The sequence below is a fragment of the Pteronotus mesoamericanus genome, unplaced genomic scaffold, assembly GCF_021234165.1.
Source record: "Pteronotus mesoamericanus isolate MK-2021 breed Mesoamerican mustached bat unplaced genomic scaffold, CSHL_Meso_final contig_52, whole genome shotgun sequence".
NCBI classification, from domain to species: Eukaryota; Metazoa; Chordata; class Mammalia; order Chiroptera; family Mormoopidae; genus Pteronotus; species Pteronotus mesoamericanus.
In genome coordinates, this window is record NW_026555189.1 from 10,954,926 (window position 1) to 10,979,190 (window position 24,265).

Consider the following 24,265-nt stretch of genomic DNA (forward strand, 5'->3'; position numbering starts at 1 on the left):
TAGACAGGGAAGGGGAGGAGGCAGTGGGGAGTGGGGGATGGAAGGAAGGCTGGTGCAAGAATATATTTTCTATGTCTGGATAAGGGAACAGGATTCTAGGTAATTGCCTGGTTTTCTCATTGTTCTCGGCTGCCATTCTGAGATTCATAAGGAGTTGAAAGGATCTCTCTTTTTTCCTTTCCCTTCTAATTCTTCAACCCCACCCCCACCCCCCCAACCCCCGCCCCACAGACCCTCCAAACAACCCCCCCCCCGCCTTAATCCTTTTCCCTCCCCTCTCATGGTGCTTATTCCATCCAAGGGAGAAAAAAAAAGTAATTTGTCTGTTTTATTTATGATGCAATGAAGGTATGCTGCACGCATCAGGATAGCCTGACACTGGTCAAACTATCTGACAGCCAAGAAGAACTGCCTTCATACTCCAATGAGTGTATATTTTAACCATTTGTCCACCGCAGTATACACTAAGGCTTTGCCAGGATTCACAGCACTCTTTTTTAAAAATCTACTTTGTTACATCCCAATTAAATTTGGAAAACTAAGTACTTTCAAAGGACCTTTTGTCTTACATGTGTACCCTAACCTATGCAGACATGCTATATGTCGTTTGAAGTTGTGTAAATATTCCAATGAAAGGCAGACCTCTGGGGATGATGGTTTTAGAACTTCACAAAATTTAGAAATCTAGAACAGTTAAGCCACAAACCCCAAATCAAGGCATGTCATTAAGTGATCAGATCCAGAAAATGAAATTAGCTCAAATGAAAGAGAAATTTCAACCTATATCACGTCAGAATAAAAAATGAAAGTATAATTCAAAGAGCTAGAGTAGTATTGTTATGAATAATGTTGAAAAAGTGTATGCCTAAGTAAAAAGCCCTCACAAATATGAAGATTTTTATCCCATGAAGAACCAAAGTTGGTAGGTATTTGAAAGTCTGTGGTCTAAGCTTGAATCACAATGTTTTCTCCACCATTTGCAAATTGGGACTTTTAAGAAACAACTTGACAGCAGCAAACTGAATGGCCAAAGAGACCATTTTATTACATTTATTCCTTTTCAATTCCTGTTGCATTATACTCAGTGGGTCCCATGATCTACTTGCCAAAATGCACACTCGCTTGGGTACACTCTGAAGTGTATTCTCTCTTTACTTTCAACAACAAACCCCCAATTCCAGAGGGCCTGCCTCACATCCATTCTCTCTCTATCCCCTGTTGCTTTGCCACCAGCAATTTAATTCTCCTTTTCAAACATAAAAGGACACACTGGGTTTTAACAATTATACTTTTGATTTCCTCATAAAAAACAATGCTCAGAATTAGGCCCCAGACAATCTGTTCTTGCCCTGCAAAGGCCTGTGGGGCAAGATTTCCAGAAGAACCAATGGGATTTCTGCTGACTGAAAATATTTTTATTTTAATAAACTACAAAAGAAAAATGCTGGGGGAAAAAAAACTCACAACAGGTTCAGAAATGTAATGTAATGCACGCAGCATGAAACAGAAACAAAGACCCAGCAGACAGGGAGTGTGATGAATGGTCCTAACCACATCGTATTTATTTATTTTTTTAAAATCTGCATTTGCCTTTCATCTGCAAATGAAAGGAATGGGGAGAAAGTGAATATGCATTCCAAGGAATTTCTTCTGGTGTAACAAGAGCAAACGCAAATATTATAAACTCAGGCAGAATTAAGACTCTAACAGCAACAAAGATACAGAATGGCTGAAAAACCAGGGTTCACACTGTGGTTTTTTTTGCACTCAGCTGTGGATGGTGGCAAGAAAACACAATACAATGCAGACTCAAGACAGAGGAGTAACCACAGCGCCGAAGGCTTCTGCTTTTCAAATCAAATGTGAAAGTTGGTTAAATTGAGTTTTCTTGAGATGACGGAAAAAAATATTTAGTATACTTTTTCATAATTCAATGTATACTTTAAAATTCTAAGAGAGTCCTTTAAATAAACTCAAAGCAATAAGATTACTTAATAATACATACATATACAAGTTGGAATATTATTTGATATTTCCAAATCATGTAAAAGCCACCCACCCTTGTCTGTGAGCATTGTTCCCGAGGTGTTAGGAGGAACAAGGCAAATGCAACTATGTGATTTTTGTAGCATTCATGATGCACTTGACAGATCATAAAAGTTAACGTATTTTGGAAAGGGTACTAATTTACAAGTAGTTGATTAAGGGATACCTCACTAGCCATGGAATAAAGTACACATATATTTTTTGTAGAAAAGGGTGTTATGCATTTTATACATACATATAAGTGTGTGTGTGTGTGTGAATGAAGAGAGAAAAAGTATCGTTCTTTTAAGTTGTTATCAGTATTGGTGACACAAAATGCACACAAATTTCACAGGCTGAAAGTCTTTAATTTTTAGTGAAAAATAGCCAATCTATCCAACAGTAAAACCCTCTAAATATCTGGAAGGCTCAAGAGTACTTCGTACATTTTGTTATCATTTTTAATTTTTAATATTCAAGGATTTTAAAGTAGTGTTCATTAAAAAAACACAACACAAATAACTTTTTAAGATTTGTTTAGATTAAGGGCATAACAATGCTCAACTGCTTATGATATCACAGGGCAAAATATCCCTTGAAGATGAGCTTCTCTGATGTATGTAAACATTCTATACTTGTCCTACGGTTTTGGAAAAGAATACTTACATGTTGTTGGCCTTAGCAACTATGATAGGATAGAAAAATGTCAATATAATAATAGAGGCTACAGTATTTGACCATGATAAACTTGCTAAAATAAAATTCATTCTAAATGGAGCAAACTAACAACGATTGCATGTACAATATCAACACGATATAGAATGGACTTCATTAAAATAAACTTGCTAATACAAAAATTCATGGCAGTAAAATAAACATCTGGACAATAACCTATGCAGTGCTGAATGTCCCTGTTTTAAATTTTGAGAGGTTCATAATTTACATTTTCAAAATAGTTCAGATGGGCTAACAATATAGATCACATCACTGTATGTAACCTGATTAAATTTCACATTGGAAACTGACAAGACTCCTCCATGATCTTCCCTTATAGTAATTGTCCTGCCATTTTGCGGCTTTCGCTCCACCTGGCTCGACCGCAGCCGTCATAAATCGCAGACTACAAAGCAGAATGATTTGAGAGCCAGCTCCAAAAATGTAAGTTTCAAAAATTAAACCACTTATAGCTCCTCCCCTTCATTTAGAGACAATAAATTTTGTGCTGGCGTTATCTTGCTAAATAGTAATTGCACATTAATAAAAACATGTGTGGTGAGAAGCAAATAAATAAATTGCACTTCACAAAAGCATCTCGACACGAAATCATATTTTTCAAACTGCCTTAGAAAAGGAACTGAGAAAATGCTGGCAAGTAAATAGGCAGGCAAGCAGTGAAAGAAAAATTCTCAAAGGTATTTCCAAACTTGCCTTCACGACGTGAAAATCGGTGTGAGCTTCAGATTCCTGTAATATTCCCAAGACGTAAGTTTCTAAGCATTTCCCCCTGTATTAGTTAATGTGTTTTTTAAGGAGTGTTTTACACATTTTTCTGTTTTTCAATAAACAAAAGCCATATAATTTTTTTCAGTATTTATTAATTTCTACACTAGGAAGGTGGCTTATTTTGCCCATTGAAGCTATCTATTGAAACGATCATTTGCCAGTTAATCATTTTTCACACACCTTAAACTAAGCCTTCACAATATCTCCAAATACTTTTCTCCTGGTCAGCAGAAAGTGGAAACTCCCCTTTGAAGTCCAGGAAACCTGCGATTCAACTGTTTGGGAATTCTGTTGTCTTGTATTTATCTGTGCATCAGTTAAATGCATTTCAGTGCCTCTTCTTGAAAGGTTTTGATTCTCCTCTGGTATAGCTGCCTCTATTTAATCCATTCCTCTCTCAGAGACATACATCAAACAGGAAAGAAATATTACAGAAAGAAATACCTATTCCCTCACATTCTCAGATTAAATATCTCCAGCTACAGATAGAAACTTCTTTAAACTGAAATTAATTTCTGTATTTAAAAATATCAGGTAGTATTTTTACTTTCTCTGCATTTGTGGTGCAGTAGGCCTTAAAATTCTTAATATAAATAAACTTTTAATCTACAACCCAGCCTGATGTTCCTCTTATTCTCCCAATTACCATTTTCCTCCCTCCTCTATTTAGGAAATTCCCCCCTTATTTGTTATCTCTCCTGCTCAGTGCTTACTCAAAAATGCCTTCAATCTTTAAAAAAAAAAAAAAACAAAAAAAAACTGATCAGCAAGACAATACATAAAAGGGCAAGAGGAAAACACAATCATAGAGCTGTACACAATCTATAATTTTCTAATATAGAAAAATTTTCTCATAGTGTCATTCAAAAGAAAAAAGAAGTATTTACATTCACAGCTTAAAAAATAATTATACATACTTGTTCTCTATGCTCAAATGCTGCCCGGGTTGGGTGTATTTTGTAGAGGCAGAGTGCCCTCTGCAGGGGGAAACATCTTTCAAACAGCCCCCTCTCAAGCAATCTCAAAAAAACACAAAAAATAAAACAAAAAAAATAAAAAAATAAAAACAGTATAACAGTGACACTGGGAATATAAACAAATAATTTCTTAGATGGATTTGCTTATAAGCAATTCAACTACATGTATTTCCCCTAAAAGATACTGTATGTTGATGTATATAATATGCATTTTTTTGCTCAAATTTTTGAGGGGAAAATATGAATGCGCATTATACATGGGTAGTACTAATTTTGTGATTATATAAATGTTTTTGATTATTTTATGTATGCTTAATGTGTTAAAAGTGTCACTCTAGAAAACAATAACAATATCTGTATGCAAAATAATACCCTGGAATATGATAATCAGTTTTATATATACATAAAAAATTGAATTAAAAAATTAAAACGAAAGATTTTTTTTCCTGAAAGTTTGGGCCAAAAATGTTGGTGCACATTATATATGGCAAAATATGGTACTTGCTCACATTCTATTATTTTTTTATAAAGTAAGCTTAGCCCACATTTCCAGTCACACAAAAATAGGAAAAGGGCAACATTATTGTCATAAACCACATGATATTAAGCTGAGCACATGATTGTTGAAGCTTAATTTCTGCCCCAAATTAGAATAGGCACAAAAAATATATTTTAGTAGTCATTCAAGTATGATGTGACCATGGTAGAGTAGCACCATGATTTCTCCAAGAAATGTCTCTAGATTTTTGCTCTGGGTTTGGGTTAGAGGTGGTAAAGTGAAAGAATTCTTCAATGTTTAGGAAACTGCATTGTGGTCCTTTTATTTTCACTTTAATATTTTAAAACTGAGATGAGGTATTATTGACTTTACCTCATAGGTATTTCAGAAAATAAATACAAATGCTAATCGAGAGAAATTTTAATTATCAAGTCATAACTACATAAACTTAAATATTGTAGTGAAAATTAGTGCATCGTTCAAATCATTAAGGCTTTGATTCTTTCTTGGATCTCTTTGTCTTGCACCAAATACCCTAAATCCTGTTCCTGAAATTAAAGAAGTCTGTATTTTTTGAAATGGGTTGCTTTTTGTTTTTTAAAGTTGTCATAGAGTAGATTCTGTAAATGGAAAAAGAGTGAAAAGCTGCCACAAATTAGTGGCATTTTCCAATTCCTAATACAGTCTTCAGGGGTAATTCCTTACACTTAAAAAAGACACTTCTGACTTGTTCCTTCATTGTTTTGCCCCCTTTACACCACAGAGCTTCTGCCAACCCCACAAGAGCAGACTTCCTTCCTCCAGTCTCTAAATGCAACCAGCAGGGGGGCTGATGAAGTGCTCATTTTTTACATCAGTCTTATAAAATTGCTTTCCCCATTAATTGTATCCATGGAAACAATACATTTGGTTGGTAAGGGACTCCTGAATAAAATTTAATGGGATTCTCAAAAAATGTGCATGCAAGGGGGAGATGCGATAATCGGCCACTCTAGCAAATCAAGTTTTAGCCCAGTGCAGGATTAATTTCTTGTTTTCAAAAACTGTATTGAACTGAATCCAAATTAAACTAAAGATATAAAAATGTCATTTCACTATCTGAAACAGAATTTTAAAGCAAAGGGCAATAGAAGTAAGTACTTCTGAAAAAAAAATTCTAACACCTCCCAGCAAAAAACAAACAAAAAAAGCCGTCATCAGTGCTGGCCAAAATGGAAGTTCTTAATACCCAGGTTCTAATAATGCAAGCATGGCCTCTTCTGGATAACTGATCAGATCTTCCAAGCAATGCTCTCAGAGACATTTCCATTATTCTTTAACCATCCCTGTAATCTCCTCTCCTCTCTGTCCCAAGAGGGCATTCTACAAAGTCATATACATTCCCTTCACTCTGGCTTTTTTATTCTCACCTATTCCTCAATGCTTATAATCCTTGGGGCGATTTTGGTTTTTTGTTTTGTTTTGTTTTTTCCTTAGCAGGTAAAGTGTCTGTACTATAGGATCTTAAGCCAGGCCTTCATATACCCATATTTAATTTGGAAAATGTGTGGGTAAATACCACTCGTTACGGGATTAGCTAACAGCTGCAAGTCTGCCACTGAGAAAAGCCGATTTTTTTAAAGAGCTATTTCTTTAAAATGGCATTAAAAAAAAAATCATTTGAAGCCCTTGGACATGATTCTTAGGATTAAATTTATAAGATCTTGATGAAGAAAAATATTACTTTAAATCAAACAATAACGTATGAATTTCAAATTATCTGTGATTTTTCTAAGCCCAAATCATTTCTGCCTGAGTAAACAGCTTAAATTTTTTTAATATGTAAGAATTTAGTTTCAACGTTTCTTCTTACATATATCATTTCTCCCCTGAAATAAAAAGATGTTCCCATTATATCAAGTCTTTCCACATATGTAAGCTTAAAGCTTTGTTAATACACAATCAAGAGAAGAAATCAGGACTGTATTCCTCAGTCCAGAAATCAAGGTCCACCTGTGAGAAAGCAAATGGGTGCTGGTTCTCAAGTGGAGTACAAGCCTTACCAGGTTCTCTTTGGGAAAGGTCAGATGCAAATAAAACTCAGGAAATGCAAATACACTAAGAACCAGGGATGCAGAAAGCCCTGGAGGGTGAATCCCCAAGGAACTGAGACTCAAGATAAAGTGTCTCAAAGCCAATGCTCTTAAATAATAAGGTGGCCTAGTTCTGCTATCCACTAGATTTGATAAATCTAACTTAGATGTTGCTTTTACTGTCATCTAAATTCCAAAATCCTTAATAGAAAGATTCATTTGCTAAAGCATCAACAACAATCAACTGCAACCAAACAGATACGCCTTCTCTTTCTCCAATATCATAGGTACATTTACAAAGCAAAAATGTAACAAGAGTCTTGAAAATATTTGTATCTTTGACCCAGTTTTTTTTTGGGGGGGGGGGAGGTTTTATCCCAAACAAGTAAATCTTTGCACAGTTGACACCTATATGCAATACCATAGAATTCTGTAATGCATAATTTATAAAAACAGATTAGAAACTGTATTTCTAACAATAAATAATGGGTTAAATGAACTGTGGTACTTTCATAAGATGGAATGGCTCACAAAGCAATTAAAATTAGGTTTATGAAAACTTTTTAAAGGCATGGGGGTATGTTAGTGAAAAAGCAGGATTTAGACATCATTTATATTAATTAATATATAAAGAAAGACTGAAAGGACATGTAAAAGCTTCACAATGATTATTTCCTCTGTCATTTTCTATGCTTTCTAAATTTCTACAAAGAGCATCTATTTATCTTCAAAATGAAGAGAAGAACAAAAGTTACCATAAACAGATATGCACACATACACTCTAAGTGTCGATAAGACCGACACCTAATTAGGTCTTTTATAAACTGAACAGATCAGAATAGGCAGAGAAATGTTTGTCAGAGTGTTAAACAATTCATTCCGTAGATCTACCATGCAGTGGGCACTGCTGTATGCATGAGGGATATCGCTTCGGGAAGCTCTCAGTTGGTCTAATAACAGGTGATCACATAAAAGTATACCTGGGTACTTAAAATCAGAAATGCAGACATGAATGAGATATAAGCTCTAGCTTCAAGAAGCTCAAGGACACTAAAAGTTCATCAAATATTTGTTCCATAATGTGAGATGTATTGTAAAAAATAATTTTAAAAAACAGTGATCTTCAAATTCAAGCTGTGATGGAGTACTTAAGGGGTTACAAAAACTATGTCATTTTAATTCATTTAGGTAGTGTTTATATCTAAAATGGGTAGTTAAAACATGAATACAAGCATCTCATCATATGTAGAAAGTGGAAATTTCATAAATTATTAGGTTGATTTGGCCCCTCCTCTAAATGGGTTGAGTTAAATTTTTGTGATCTCACAGGAATCTCCTACTGCCTTTAGTATATTATTTATGCCTGCCTTTTTTATTAGAGTTTCTTGTACTTCTATTTATTTTTGTTGAGAGTTGACCTAGATTCTCCTCAATAACAGAAACCATGTCTTATTCATCTTTTATCCCTTCCCATTAGTGACAGTTCTTCATATAATGTCTCAAATACCTGTATGAATGAAGTAACAGATTTGAAGTTTGTACTTGTATAAAGTTCTAATCCATTGTACTTTTATACTCCACTGACCTTTTTATCCTGTTTTTTTTTCCTCCTCACCCAAGGACATTTTCTTCATTGCTTCTGGGGAGAGAGGAAGGGAGAGAGAGAAACATCAATGCAAGAGAGAAGCATCCAATCGATGCTTCGTTGCCTCCAGTGCCCAATCACACAGGAGATCAAAAACACCCAGATTGGGGATTGAACCTGCAACCTAGGCATGTGCCCTGATCAGGAATTAAACTCCCAACCTTTTGGTTACTGGAATGCTCCAACCAATGAAGCCACACTGGCCAGGGCTATCCTGTTGTTTTTTTTTTAATGTTTGGAATTTTTGCAATACAACGATTCTACTTTTCCATTACTACTGTTTAAAAGGTCATTCAGATAGTTAAGATCCTATCCTGTTATACATTAATTCTTCGACCTCTAAGAAAGCAGCCTTGGCAGAGATAGTCACAAAGATATATACATAAAGATGTTCACAGAAGCTTTATTTATCATTATAAAAAAATCAGAAACAATATGCAATAGGGATTGCCTAGATAAATGATATAGGCATTCTGTGAAAAATAACTACTAAAAAAATCATGATTTAGAAACTTAATAATGAAATACAATTCATGATAAATTCTTAGAGATAAAAAAGCAGTTAATAAAAATAATATACATAGAATCCCAATTTCATAAAACTGAAATAACAAAATAAAAAATGAGAGGCCATTAATAGATACATGAAAAGATGCTCAACATCACTAATCATCAGAGAAATGCAATTTAAAATGATAATGAGATATCAACATATCAGAACAGTTATTATCAATAAATCAACAAACAAGTGTTAACAAAGCTGTGGAGAAAAGGGAATCCTTGTGCACTGCTGGTGGGAATGCAGATTGGTACAGCAGCTGTGGAAAGCAGTATGGAGAGTCCTAAAAAAATTAGAAGTGGAACTACCTTATGTCCCAGTGATTCCACTTCTGGGTATATATCCAAAGAAGCCCTAACACTTACTCAAAAGAATATATGCATCTCTATGTGCATCGCAGCATTATTCACAACAGCAAACATATAGATGCAACCCAAGTTCCTAACAATAGGTGGGTGGATAAAAAAGCTGTGGTACATATATACAATGGAATACTACTCAGCCATAAAAAGAAATGAAATATTGCCCTGACTGGTGTGGCTCAGTGAGTTAGGCATTGCCCTGCAGACCCAAGGGTCACTGGTTTGATTCCCAATTGGGGTACATATCTGGGTTGCAGGGCAGGTCCCGGGTTGGGGGTATGTAGAAAGCGGCCGATCAGTGTTTCTCTCCCACATCACTGTTTCTCTTCCTCTTTTCCTTCCTTTCCCTCTCTCTAAAAATAAATAACTACAATCTTTGAAGAAAAAAAAAGAATGAAATCTTACCATTTACAACAGCATGGATGGACCTAGAGGGTAGTATACTAAGTGAAGTAAGTCAATAGAGAAAGACAAATACCAAATGATTTAACTTATATGTGGAATCTAAAGAGCAAAATAACAGAGAAAACAAAATAGAAACAGACTGATGATTGCCAGATGGGAAAGGTATTGGGGGTCTGGGTGAAAAAGGGGAAAAAATTAAGAACTATAAATTGGTCATCACAAAATAGTCCCAGGGATGTAAAATACAGCATAGTGAATACACTCAATAATATTGTAATAACTATGTAAGGTGCCAGGTGAGTACTTGGAAATATCAGGGGGACCACTTTGTAAAGTATATGATTGCCTAACCCCTATGTTGTACATATGAAACTAATACAAAATAAAATTGAATATAAGGTGTAATTGAAAAATTTAAAAAATTAAATATCTTTTAAAAAAATGGGAGACCATTCCAGCCAAGATAAGTAGATCAATCTGAAATGTAAAGTCTCTCTGCCTACTTTAAACACATCTACAGATTCTAGATACAATTATAAGAAAAATTTCAAAGTGCACAACTTGACTTGAAAATAAGAAAAAAATACATTTCTCTGGTCCAGAAAAATAAGCCATTGTGACCCTCAGAAAGAAGTGGAATGTAGATTTTGGCAATGCACAGAAGTCATGATTATAAATCCTGAGCTTTCTCCATGAAACAAGACTGGGGCAAACTGGAACTAGAAAAGCTCCCAACTGCCTAAGAGAAAGGTTTGCTTCAAGGTATGGACAGGAAGCATAGTCAACCATGACAATTTGATATTCCCAAGCCTGTAAGGCATGCAAGCACCATGTAAAATTCTTTGAGCCATAAGGAAACTCCAAACTCAGAAATTAATATAAAAAGTAGCCCAAAGCTGGGGAATTCATACATTCATGACAAAGTGAAGCACAAAACTTCCCCATAAGGATGCTTCCACAAGCCAGCATGTTGCCTGTAAATATATAATTATTACTGATGAACCCAAATGAAAAGATTGCAAAGAATGCATGGAGATCTGATGTTATGAATGTTTGCAAATACAGTAAAGGTCACAATCAAATAACTTTAGATCCTAAAGCAATTCAAAAATCACTTTAAACTAAATGTTTATAACCATCAATTAGATGAAAAAGATAGTAGATATAGAGTCACATGGCAATAGGGTATTATGAAAAGTAGAAAATTTGAAAAAAAATCTGGAATTAAAAGACTACCACTGGAAAACAAAGGCATGTGTTAAAGAGTATGCAAGGTGAAAAGGAAGAGAAATTTAGTAAACTGGAAAATAGATCTAAGGAAATCACCTAGAATCTATAACAGGAAATCCCAGGGATATATACATATAAATATAACAAATATAAAAGAGAGATTTACATAAAGAGCAGAGAATAAAAAGATCCAGCATATAATAGTTATTGGAGAAAAGGAAACTCAGAAAACAAAGAAAGGGATCATAAAAAAATTTTCTCCAGACGTGAAGAAAGATATAAATCCTCAGATTTAAAAAGTTCATCAGTTTCTAGACTAAATGAAGACATATTCACAACCAAAACACTGAAGTTAAACTACAGAACACCAAGAGAGACAGACAGACTGAGAAAGTGTGAAAGCAACAAAAGAGAAAAAATATGGAAAATAGGAAACAAAGATACCAAAAAAAATTTAGGTATCAATGACCATAATAAATGCAAACAATTTATATCTTTTTTAAAAACGGACTCTCAAATTGAATCAAAATTAAAATCTAGCTATATGTTGTTTATTAGAGAGACACTATAGAATGGCACTGAAGGACTGAAAATACACTGATAAAGAAAGGTAATATCTAGGCAAATAGCAGCCAAAAGAAAGTAGAATTTCTAAGAATGGGATAATTTATAACTAAATTTTATAGTGATTATCTCTGTCAGGAATGATAAGTGATTTCTAGTATGTTCTTTGTATCTTTCTGTACTTCCCAAAAATTTTAAATGCAAATATTATTTTTAGAGTTTGAAATACATGCATTTTTATTTATTTATTACAATTTTTACTTATTGATTTTATTTTTTAAATTATATTTTATTGATTATGCTATTACAGTTGTCCCCATTTTTCCCCCGTCCTCCTTCTCCACCCAGCACCCTCCACCCCCTCAGGCAGTCCCCCCACCATTGTTCATGCCCATGGGTCATGCATTTAAGTTCTTTGGCTACTCCATTTTCTATGCTGTATTTTACATCCTATGGTTAATCTGTAATTACCTACTTGAACTGAATCCCCTCACCTCTTCAATCCATTCCCCCACACTCTACTCCCATCTGGCAGCCATCAAAATGATCTCTGAATCCATGATTCTGTCTCTGTTCTTGTTTGCTCAGTTTGTTTTTTTAGATTCAATTGTTGTTAGATATGTAATTTATTGCCATTTTACTGTTCATAGTTTTGGTCTTTTTTTGTAAATAAGCCCCTTTAACATTTCATATAATAATTGCTTGGTAATGATGAACTCCTTTAGTTTTTTTCTTTTCTGGAAAGCTCTTTATCTGCCCTTCAATTCTAAATGATATCTTTTCTGGGTAGAGCAATCTTGGCTGTAGGTCCCTGCTCTGCATGACTTTGAATATTTTTTGCCAATCCCTTTTATCCTACAAAGTTTCTTTTCAAAAACCAGCTGACAGTCTTATGGGAACTCCCCTGTAGGTATTTTTAATTATTAGTAACTTTATTAATATAGAATAACTTAGAATACCCAACACTGCATGTTATTTGAATCTCTAAACAAAATACATGTACTAAATCATTTAATCTTTATAACAACTTTGAGGGAAATATCATTTCTGCTTTATTTTGCACATGAGGAAATTAAGGCACAAAGACTTAAATAACTTGCCTAAGGTCACACAGCTAGTAGAGACAGTACTAGGTTAGAAACATAACTAGCTATGTGTACTGGACATATCAAGTCTAATATGAAAGGCACAATTCAGAATTTACAAAGACTACTTTTGCATGTATTTTGTTTTATCTTTTCCAATAATAATATTTCAATGAGAAGATATATTTAACATTTACTACCAATAGTGTAATTCATAGACAGAATTTCTTTCTATAATTTGGTTCATGTGTTTATACTTCAGAAACATAAAACAAAAGCACCTGTGTGTCTACCAATGAATAAATCATAACTTTTTCAGGTTAAAATTCTGTAGCAGATATAATTCTACTGTCATATTTTAATTGCTTCTGGTTGGTGTCAGCAAAGTGAAGTCTGTAAAAGTTTAACCAGTTTTTAATAATGAAAACTTTGAGAATATTTCCATCTATGTTTTGAAATTCTAACTACAAAATGCCTGGCTAGAACTAGTTCCTATTTGGATGGTTGTCTTTCTCAGATTAAATCTCCCTTTTCTTTTTAAGCAAATATACAGTTTAGATTGACTTTTAAGGTAAACACATAGTATATTTAAAAGTAATTTCCACAACTACAAAAATAGAAAAAAAATTATTAGAAATTACCTTCACCTGTATTTACAGAGCCAAAAAAAGTTATAATTTATAAGTAATAGATGCATTCCTAACCAAATGGATAGTGAAATAAAAAGGTGCATTTTGCTAGCTCTATTAGAAAGGGCCTTGCAAATAGGATGTAGACAATTACAGTTCCGGGAACATGCAATTGGCCACCTATCTTGGCTGAATTACAATAATGTGCATTTTGGCAAATCATATCATTTTACAAAGTCATTTTAAATATACACTCTGCATTTCTTCTCCTACTTCTCAAAATAATTCTCTAGGATGCTTGGAACTTAAAAGAATATGAAGATACACCCTGGATATCCCATCATAACCAGGCTTTGCAGGAAGCAGGTACAACTTTACCCAGCTAGACTTCATATTCCTAAAAGGTACCACCACAAAGATCCATGTCTACACACTCTGATGCTGCCATGGCAGCATGTTAAGCATGCTGGAGTGGATAACAAATTTGTCAGAGGCCTCATTTAACAAAAATAAAGACAATGGTAAATGGTTGATCAATACCTGTCCTTCCATTGTCATAGGCTGTTAGAAAATTGTCTCTCCCAAGTAATGAGACAGGTTTATAATTTTCAAAAGCTAAAATGTTTTTTGTATATTTCACCTACTACATAATAATGTTCATATTGATTTGTGGTATCACATTATAATATATGAAAAAGTGACTTTGATAAGGAGGAAAAGGAGAAGGGTCTGTCTAGTCAAGGAAGAGGTATAAATGACCCATGGACATGGACAACAGGGTGGGGACTGACAGTGGGAATTGGGGGATGGGCGAGGCAGGGGAGAGCAATGAAGGAAAATTGGGACAATTGCAGTAGAACAATAAAGAAAGTGATTTTGAGAAATGGGGTCAGAGGCATTCTAATCCATAGCTACAGCAGATGTGCATGGGGCTCTAGAATATGAAACTAATGATTTAATTTGTCTACTCCTGATACTATTTGAGAGTATTATCTTTTGCATAATTAACAAGGTTTTGAAAGTTTATTTATATTATAAATAGTATAGCACTTCTTGTCAACTTACATTGGGAACTCTTCTGTGACTGATACAAATAACCTTGATGTGTACTTTCCACCCAGTCTGAAAAAATGATAAATACTACACTGTGTTAGTACATCTCTGTTTTTTCTCTGTTTTCAAAGATACCCTTTCCATGACTACCTATAAAGAGCAAAATAAAGTCTACCTGAAGGCTATTATAAATTTTGGCTCACTTTCATTTCACAAGTGGCAATGCCTATTGAGCTTAAAATTGCACAAATTAAATTATTGGCATGACCGTATAAATCACATGTGTAACTGCAGAAAACTCTAACTCATTTGCAAGTGACTCACTATTTATGCCATTGGATCATTATAGGAGTTGGTAGAAACAGTATAAGCCACAGAAATCCTAATAATAAATGTAGTAATTTATGAAACCTTGCCAGTAGCCTTACTTTCATTCATCAGTGTGGCCACCCAAATAAAAACACTATCTTCTGTTCCTAACTTTTTATTCAAAATAATCAATGTGTGCAAGTCTTATGTTAGTGTTGCAATTAGTCTGAAAACTGCTCATTATATTAGCTAGTAGCAAGCAGATTGAATAGCCTGGATTAACTTGGAGCTGAGGCACCAAGACTGAAAAAAAGACAAGAAAGCACCACTGAAAAGATTAGTGACTAAACAGAGTGTAGGTGCTGAATTACTAAATTCTGGAGACTGGAATTAAGGCACACTCAGCACTGACAAACATGTGTGCCAGGCACAGTGCTAGGTGCTGTTTCAAACATTTGAACAGGGTCACTTACGGAAATTACACATTTTCCTGTAGTTGCTCATAAACAAGTATCTTTAAACACAACATTTCCAAAAGCTAGAGTGAAGGAAGACTACAACTAAATGTACACACTCAAAATAAAATTGAACCTATGTTTTTAGTTGGAAGGCATGGATATTTTAAAGGACAGACATTTTCATGTAAGGTCCTAATACTATAAATATCGTCTCATTTTAGAAAATGGGAAAGTATGTAGTATTCTTTAATAACTGTTTTTAGGATGATATGAACTGGCTTTAAGTCTGCTTTTATCTAGAATAGCACATACAGGCATTCAGCAAACAGTTGTTGAGAGAATGAGTGAATATTTTAGCCACTTTTATTTTATCAAAACAAAAATACAAAATAAAATTCATTCCAACGTACTTCTGAATAGATAACTGTTGGATGTGTAAAACCAATTACGACATAGTTTTGCTACCAACTGCTAGGGCAAGATCAACACTTAGATAGCATAACCTCTTTCAACTCTAAAATGCCACGATAGCAAGAAGGTTGTTAACACATGATATTGAGAGAAGTTCAAGACAAACTTACCTTGCTCAAATAAAAACTGAAGGATGTTTCCTGTTTTGGTGAGATAACATCCATTTTGTAACAATCTATAACCCTCTGTAATTATCAGTGTACAGAGTATAGTAATTACTCCCTCTACTTTTGAATATAGCCCTTAAAAATTTTTTGAAAGCAACTTGTACACTGAGACATACATAACAGGCAATAACTTAATAAGGATGCAATGATGCCACATACAAATCAGAGAGATGACTAACTCAGGCCTTCTTTAAATCATTCACAGCAAACTTTTTTTTTATTTTTATGAAGCCACACAAAAGAAATTCCAGCCACTAGCCACATTAAAATGTGAGTCATGATAACAGAGACTTGATAACACGGAGGTAAAAAAGTCAAACATTCTTGCCAAGTGAAAGCAAGGGGGGAAATGTCTGACTCTTAGAGTTACCTTCAAGGTAAAATTAATTATTAATTGGAAAAGTGTGGACATGAAATGATTGCTATCAATATTTTAATACTTTCAGTGCTAATTTCATTCTCATCCTCACTTTTTGTCTATTGAAAAAGCAAGAGAGAGGTCTGTTTACTTTCAGTGAGGCTTGCTATAATGATCACCTTAAGAAGGTTTGCAATATTCGAAATGCTGTGGATCTTCCTGTTCTTGAATTTCTAATATTAAACAAACTTTAAAAAGATTCACATTCCATTCACACAAATTAACAATTCTACTATTTTTACAGGGCTCATGAAATATTACATTGCTAATTTCTGAACATTAATTTTTTAATTCCCACCCACCAGTGCTGTAATTCATGTTGTGTTCAGGTTTATATTTTATCATAAAAGTGTTGCAATAATTCATAAAACTCAAATTTTGTGAAATTAGAAAATTAATTTAGGAATTATCTGAATTCAACCATTTCTAGACTCATTTCTAGAAGCCAAGGTGGCAGAAATGCCTAGCCCAAATGCATCAGGTTTCAGGGTTCAGCAAATTGATTTAAGCTACCTTCAGAATTAAGGTACGGAATGGATATATCACAAACATGAATAAAAAAGAAGAATTAAGCTCTACTTTAACTCCTCAGGGTCCATTGGCCCAGAGAGAAAAAAGCATCTTCAGAACCTGAAGGCATGAGCCCAAAAAAATCTCAGATTCAAGGTGACCTCCAATTTGCCTCAGGGAGAGAGACACAACCCTTAACTGCTAATACCAAAGCTCCAGGGCAAATAAGAGTCAACAGAGGTTTGGAATTGCCCAGAGCACTTAAAGCCTGCAAGGACTGTTTTAGGGACAATAGTCACTAGAAAAATGTCACATTAGATTTTTAAAAAATTAAAAGACTGCCTACTGTCACATGGAACCCTGAGAGTTCGGAGGCTGTGTCCTAGGCTGTCCTGAACACTTGCCTCAGATCGGTCCTCATTTTCTATTTTTAACATCATATACCTCTTACTTTCTATACACCCTCCTTACCTCCACCCCGTGACCAAATTCTTCAGTTTTACCTGTGATGCTGACTTCTCCAAGACAGTAGCTTCATCTGACAACATTACTCCTGTAAGCCCTGTGGTAAACCACAACACTGGACACCTGTTCAGGGAGTTGGGTAATGTCCTAGTTGGCCACTGCCTGGAACCTTGCCATCATCCTCAACTCACCACTTTCTCACCCACTGCATCGAAACAATCACTCAATGCTACTGATTCTGTCTTCTTAATGGATTTCAAATCTGTCCCGTTCTTTATCTCCATTGGTGCACCACCTGCTTCATCCAGGCCACCATCACTCTTGCCTCTCAACAGCCTCTTAAATGACTTCCTATACTCGTCAAGTTCTCTCTGCTCCATTCTCTGTACTGCAGGCACAGTGCTGCTGCTCAAAACTCATCTAGTATGTCACTATACAACAAATTTTAGAGGCTTCCTTACTACCCTCAGGATAACAGCCACACTCTTAATCACATGTTCAGGATTCACCCCTGGCTTTCTTACCCAGCTTCATCTCTCACAAACTCAACTTCTGCACTCCTAAATATAGAGACCCATGTTCTTTCTTGTTTTAAAGGCTTCTGTGCTTAGTCTAACCACCTCTTGTGAGACTAAACTAAGTCTCTTCCAAGACATGACACACCACAGATACAAAATACTTCACTGTATTTTGTTCATGAACTAATTTTATTCATGATATTCGTATATTACTATTTCACTGGAGCTCAGATTTCTATAAAACAAGAATACTCATAATATATAAATGCTAATATTTATCAAACACCATGTTCTTGTCATTTAACTTATAGTCCTGTATTTGTATTAACTTATAATCCTCAGAACAACCGTAGGAGTTGATGTAGTTATTATCCCCATTTCAAAGAAAACTGAGACACAGCTAACAAGTGGAAGAGCCAGGATTCAAATATAGGACATAAGATTCCAGAGTTAACTACTAAACTTGTCTGTTACTCCAGAGACAGTCAAGAAGAGCAAACTACATTTGAATTTATAACAGATAATGGCAAATGTATATCATTGGACATTAATAAAATCTTTCAATGTCAGGGTTAAGGGTAGGTATGATGACCAGTGCATCTAGTCTGAAAATATCTGTAAGAGTTACCTTTGTAATACAAACATTACACCCCCTAGCTCAGTGCACACTTCACCAGGGGAAAATTTCCCATATTATATTAATATTTTAGGCCTACTTTGAGAAACAATAAAGTAGAAATATCACACTGTAGAATTATGATGCTGCCAAAACTAAAACTACATAATTAATGCTACAGAAAAATGTAGGTTCCCCATGCTTTGAAATCTAAACTGTATGTCATTTTACCATTTATAGTTTATTAACAAAATTAGATGCAGCCTTTTTCATATTAACTGCTGTACATTTTTCTGATGTTAAATCAATACAGTTTCCATTTTTCATGTAACAGAAATTTAGAAAATTAAATACATCAGACAAATGGTCATAATGCAACCATAAAATCAAATCTGAAAGATTAAAATGATGGTTATTATTTATCATGCATATTTGCATCCCCAAGTAGTAAAACTCCTAATTGCTTGCCATGGGTTCTTGTAAGTATAAAAGCAAAATATGGATCAACAGACTGACATTTCTCTTCTGCCAGACCTAAAAATCATCATCATCGTCGTCATCATCCTGGGCACAAAATATGTTGTCAATAGATACCTGATTAATTCTTATAAATAAGCTTGTTTAGTTAGTAGAACATCTGACCCGTAGTATTTTAAATATGGGGGGAGGATAGAAATTACTTAAATCTGGTACACTGAACCTTTTTAAAAATCATTTGAGGGTTGGAGTAAAAACTAAGGGCATTTTAGAAATTGAAAAAATAGTTTTAGCAATGTAGATCAAAATTTTTAAAGTAGACTTTGCATATCAAGCTATTCATTCATTCATTCATTCACTTATATTTATTGAGCACATACTATGTGCTGGCACCATACTAGTTTCTTGACAAACACCACTGAATGAATAGACCTGCAGAGCTATAATCCACACAGTGGGAATCGCAACATGGTAAGTCACCAATATGCGGTTAAACTAGGAAATTATGAAGTCACTGAAATACATCTTCCTACTTTCCTTTTCTGCACTCCCAAATGCTGCCTCAAGTATAACTTCCAATCACCCCCATGTAAGCCTGATCTCTAACAGAGCTTCTAAATATTTACTTTTTAAATACATTTGTCTCTGCCTTCCCCCCCCCCCCCCTCCCACCTTCCTCCCTCACTCTTCCCCTTTTTCCAGAGTCCTTGCTATATGTTCCTTGAGCTTCTACTTCAAATGATCCCTTTCCCTTATCCCAGATTTAAATTTCATTACCAAGAAGCTCGCCTCTTGACTGGGAAGAGCCAAAGAGATGATTTGCATTAGGGCATGTGTGACTAATAGCTGCTTGCTTGCATTTTTTTCTAATGGTGTTTGCTAACCCAGAGGAATGACTCACTGACTGAAAAATTTAGGCCATAACAGCTGATAATATATGGAAAATAGGGTTATTTGGGGGAGAGGAGTTTTCTGGGTCCTGCAGGACTCCTTAAGAATCCCTGCCCCTGGCTCTAAATAAATTGACCTTGAATGGCATCACCTTTATGATGAAGCTGTAGCCCAGAATGTTCAATAAAATAAATGGTCCAAATGGTGAGGATAAAAAGTGAAATCTCTAATAAATAACAGGATATAAAATCCAGAAAGGGCGGACCATAATCCCCAGAAACAAAAACAAGCCCAGAATGACGTTCTGGGTTTATTTGAAAATTATCCAAATATGCAGCTGACTTTTCTTGGTCCTAGCATCCTATCTTTCAAGCATCCCATAAATCCATTTTAATGTAGCATTAAGGTGTTTAATCCCAAAGATTTTAAATCCAATAAGAGAATTTCTTTAACATTGTAAATTGAAATCTTGCTCTATTTAGATCATGGGCTCTATTCTTTCTGTTGAAAAATGAACAAGTGACTCTTTGAAATCTTGCCATACTGACAATGGTATTAAATCTTCAGGCCACTTACGCTCCATGAAATCATGAGATATGAGATGAGTAATAAGCATTGGCCATGTAACAAGTTTGAGATGTGTCAGCCATAAAAACAAAGGTCCTTAGACTGTCTTCACTGATTTTCATAACTCTTTACAGTCAACCTTACCAACTACAATAAGCATTCCTAATATGTCCATAATTTTATTTTTCCTACGTTAAACCAAGTTAGAGCAAAGTTGTTCATTGAGTACTGTATGACCTATTAGGACTAGCTTTTGTAAGAGTCAGTCCTTCTCTCTCAAAAAACAAGTTCTAGAAAAATGCTCAATTTCACAAAGATAGTTTTCCTCCTACTTACAAATGTTTGTTGATCTGAACAAACTCCTGCTTTGTTAATAAACAAAAATGCTTTTAAAATTCAACCACAATGAAACATTCCATCCAGACCTCACTATTTGCCATTTCCATGCCTCTACAGAATTTCTGCGTACCCCCCCATATGTGCCAAAGTGACAGAAGAAATATCTGTTCCCAAGCTACTTTTAGCTAAGTAAATACTTGGAAATTCACTCTGTAGCTAAGAAACCATATCATTATGGCCTTTCAAAGACATTCTGTAAACATCCAACTTTGAGCAAAGTAGATAGCTTTTTTAGAAAAGAGAGTGGAGTCCTACTTTCAATTCCAGTGAAAGCATGGACATTGAAAAGAGTCTCTATATGTTTGCCTTGAACTATCCTAGTGGTAATAATCATTAGTCTGTATTTTAATTGTCCCTGCAACTGCCTGCACCTCCTTATATAGAGGAGAACAGAGACTGTGTTTTGGTCACTATTGAAAACAACATACCCAGCATACAGTAGGTGCTCATATTAGCATTTATTCTATAAATGAATACCTCCCAGATGGGTGATGGAGAAAATTAAAACCTAGTGGATTTTAAAGGAAATACAGGACCCAAGCTCTCTGGACCTTGGATATTTCTTTTCTCATGGGGTCAAATCTTTTGTAGGCACCAGGAAATAAGTGCGCTTGGCATATGGGGACTGGGGGTCTAGTGGTGACTCTTGGCAAGCTTAACCCTAATGTCAGTTATAGTCTTCTCAGCAGGTCAAAGAAGTTAGTCTAAAGCTAACCCAAGGCCTAGAAGTAGAAATAAGCAAGAAAGGAAGAGATAATTTACTCAAATTCTGAATTCTGAAATAATTTAGAGACCAAATGTGTTGGCCAATTGATTAATTTCATAATTCTATAAACCCACATAGCCTGTTGGGCTGCCATGTAACAAGGCACGCCTTCATCTTACATTTAGGGTTATCATCATAATGTTTCCTTCCTTTAGAATTCATAATCAAGAACTGACTCTATACTTTGTTATGGAAGGGTTTAGAACCATTTTAGATAGGAGCAGTAGAAGGAAGAATGACATAGTAGAAGAAGAAATAGCAGAAGACAGCAGAAGTAGGAAGGGGTAGATGAAGAAGAGGAAAGGTAAGAAAGAGGAGAAAGAAAACCTCACAGCTGCTTAGGGTGACCTTGGCCATAATTATATTTTTTGCAGCTTCCTCCAGTCTTTTGCCAAAGGTGAAGTTGACCTTACTTCGCCAAAACGATAAAATTTCAATAAGAAACCAAATCATGAGCTCAGATACAGAATAAGAAAAAGGGTAAAGGCTTCAGCGTAAAAACTATGAACTGTAATTATTAGAATATAAACAAATATCCAATCTTGAAGGGCAGAGGATTGACTGGCAAAAAGAGATGGTGATATCAGCAATGGTGATGGTGATCATCATGATAGAGCTTACGGCCAGGCAGGCTCATTTAGTCCTGGGAACTACCCTATGAAATAGATAACATTCCATTTTTATCATCCCCATTTTACAGATGAGGAACAGAGAAGTAAGTTAAGTGCAAAACTTCACATAGCCAGCAAGTGGCAATGCCAACCTGTTATTCAGAAATTGTTTGCAAAGCCACTATACTCAAAACAATCTGGTACCGGCACAAGAACAGACCCATAGACCAGTGGAACAGAACAGAAAGCCCAGAAATAAGCCCAGGTCTATATGGGCAACTAATAGTTGACAAAGGGGGGAGAAGCATAAAATGGAGCAATAATAGCCTCTTCAACAAATGATGTTGGGAGAGCTGGATGGCTACATGCAAAAAATTGAAATTGGATCATCAGCTGACACCATACACAAAAATAAACTCAAGATGGATAAAAGACTGAAATATAAGTCGCAACACCATAAAAGTCCTAGAGGAGAACATTGGCAGGAAACTCTCAGATATCCCACGCAGCAATTTTTTCACCGATATGTCTCCTAAAGCAAGGGACATAAAGGAAAGAATAAACAAGTGGGACCTCATCAAAATAAGAAGCTTCTGCACGGCTAAAGAAAACATCAGCAAAATGAAAAGGGAGCCAACCATACGGGAAAATATATTTGCTAATGATACATCAGATAGAGGTTTGATCTCCAAGATATACAAAGAACTCACTCGACTCCACTCCAAGAAGATAAATGATCCAATAAAAAAATGGGCAAAGGACCTGGGCAGATGCTTTTCCAAGGAAGAGATACAGAGGGACCAGAGACATTTGAAAGGATACTCGGCATCACTAGCCATCAGAGAAATGCAGATCAAAACCACCATGAGATACCACCTCATACCAGTCAGAATGGCCATCATAAACAGATCAGCAAACAACAGGTGCTGGCGAGGCTGTGGAGCAAAGGGAACACTAGTACACTGTTGGTGGGAATGCAGACTGGTGCAGCCATTGTGGAAAGCAGTGTGGAATTTCCTCAAAAAGCTGAAAATGGAACTGCCTTTTGATCCAGCGATTCCCCTGCTGGGACTATACCCTAAGAATACCAAAATGCCAATTCAAAAGAACCAACACACCCCAACGTTCATGGCAGCACAATTTACAATAGTCAAGTGTTGGAAGCAACCTAAATGCCCATCAATAGATGATTGGATCAAAAAACTATGGTACATTTACACAATGGAATACTACACAGCAGAAAGAAAAAAAGAACTACTACACTTCGCAACAGCATGGATGGAACTAGAGAGCACTATGCTAAGCAAAATAAGCCAGGGGGCAAAAGACAAATATTATATGATCTCACCTATAAGCGGAACCTAACCAACAAAACAAAGATGTAATGAAAATAAGACCAGCAACACTGAAAGGAAAAGAAACCAACAGAGACAAGAGGGAAGGAGGGAGGCGTGTGGGGGAGGAAGGGAAGGGGAAAGTCAAGGAACATATAGAAAGGACTCATGGACAAAGCCAAAGTGGAGAAAGATTGTGGGAGGGAGAGGGGTGAGGGGGGCAAGGGAACGTGGTGGGGGGAAGGCATAGACAAATGTATTTGGAAAAATTAAATAAATTTTTTTTAAAAAAGAAATTCTCTTTGCAATATTCTCATCCACCTTATTACTTTCCTATAGTAACTGCAACAAATTATTACAAACTTCATGGCTTACAACAACAGAAATTTATTCTCTCACAGGTCCAGAAGCAGAAGTCTGAAGTTGGTATCAGTGGGCCAAAATCAAGATGTCAACAGTGCTGTACCCTCTCCACAAACTCTAGGGGAGAATCCATTGCTTTCCTGTTCTAGCTTCTGGTAGCTGCCAGCATGCCTTGGTTTGTGGACACATTACTCTAATCTTCAAGGCCACCATCTCTCTCTCTGCTCTGTCTTCATACAGCCTTCTCCTCTGTGTGTATGTGTGAAATCTTCCTCTGTCTCTAAGGACACTTGTGGTTGCATTTAGGGCCCACACAG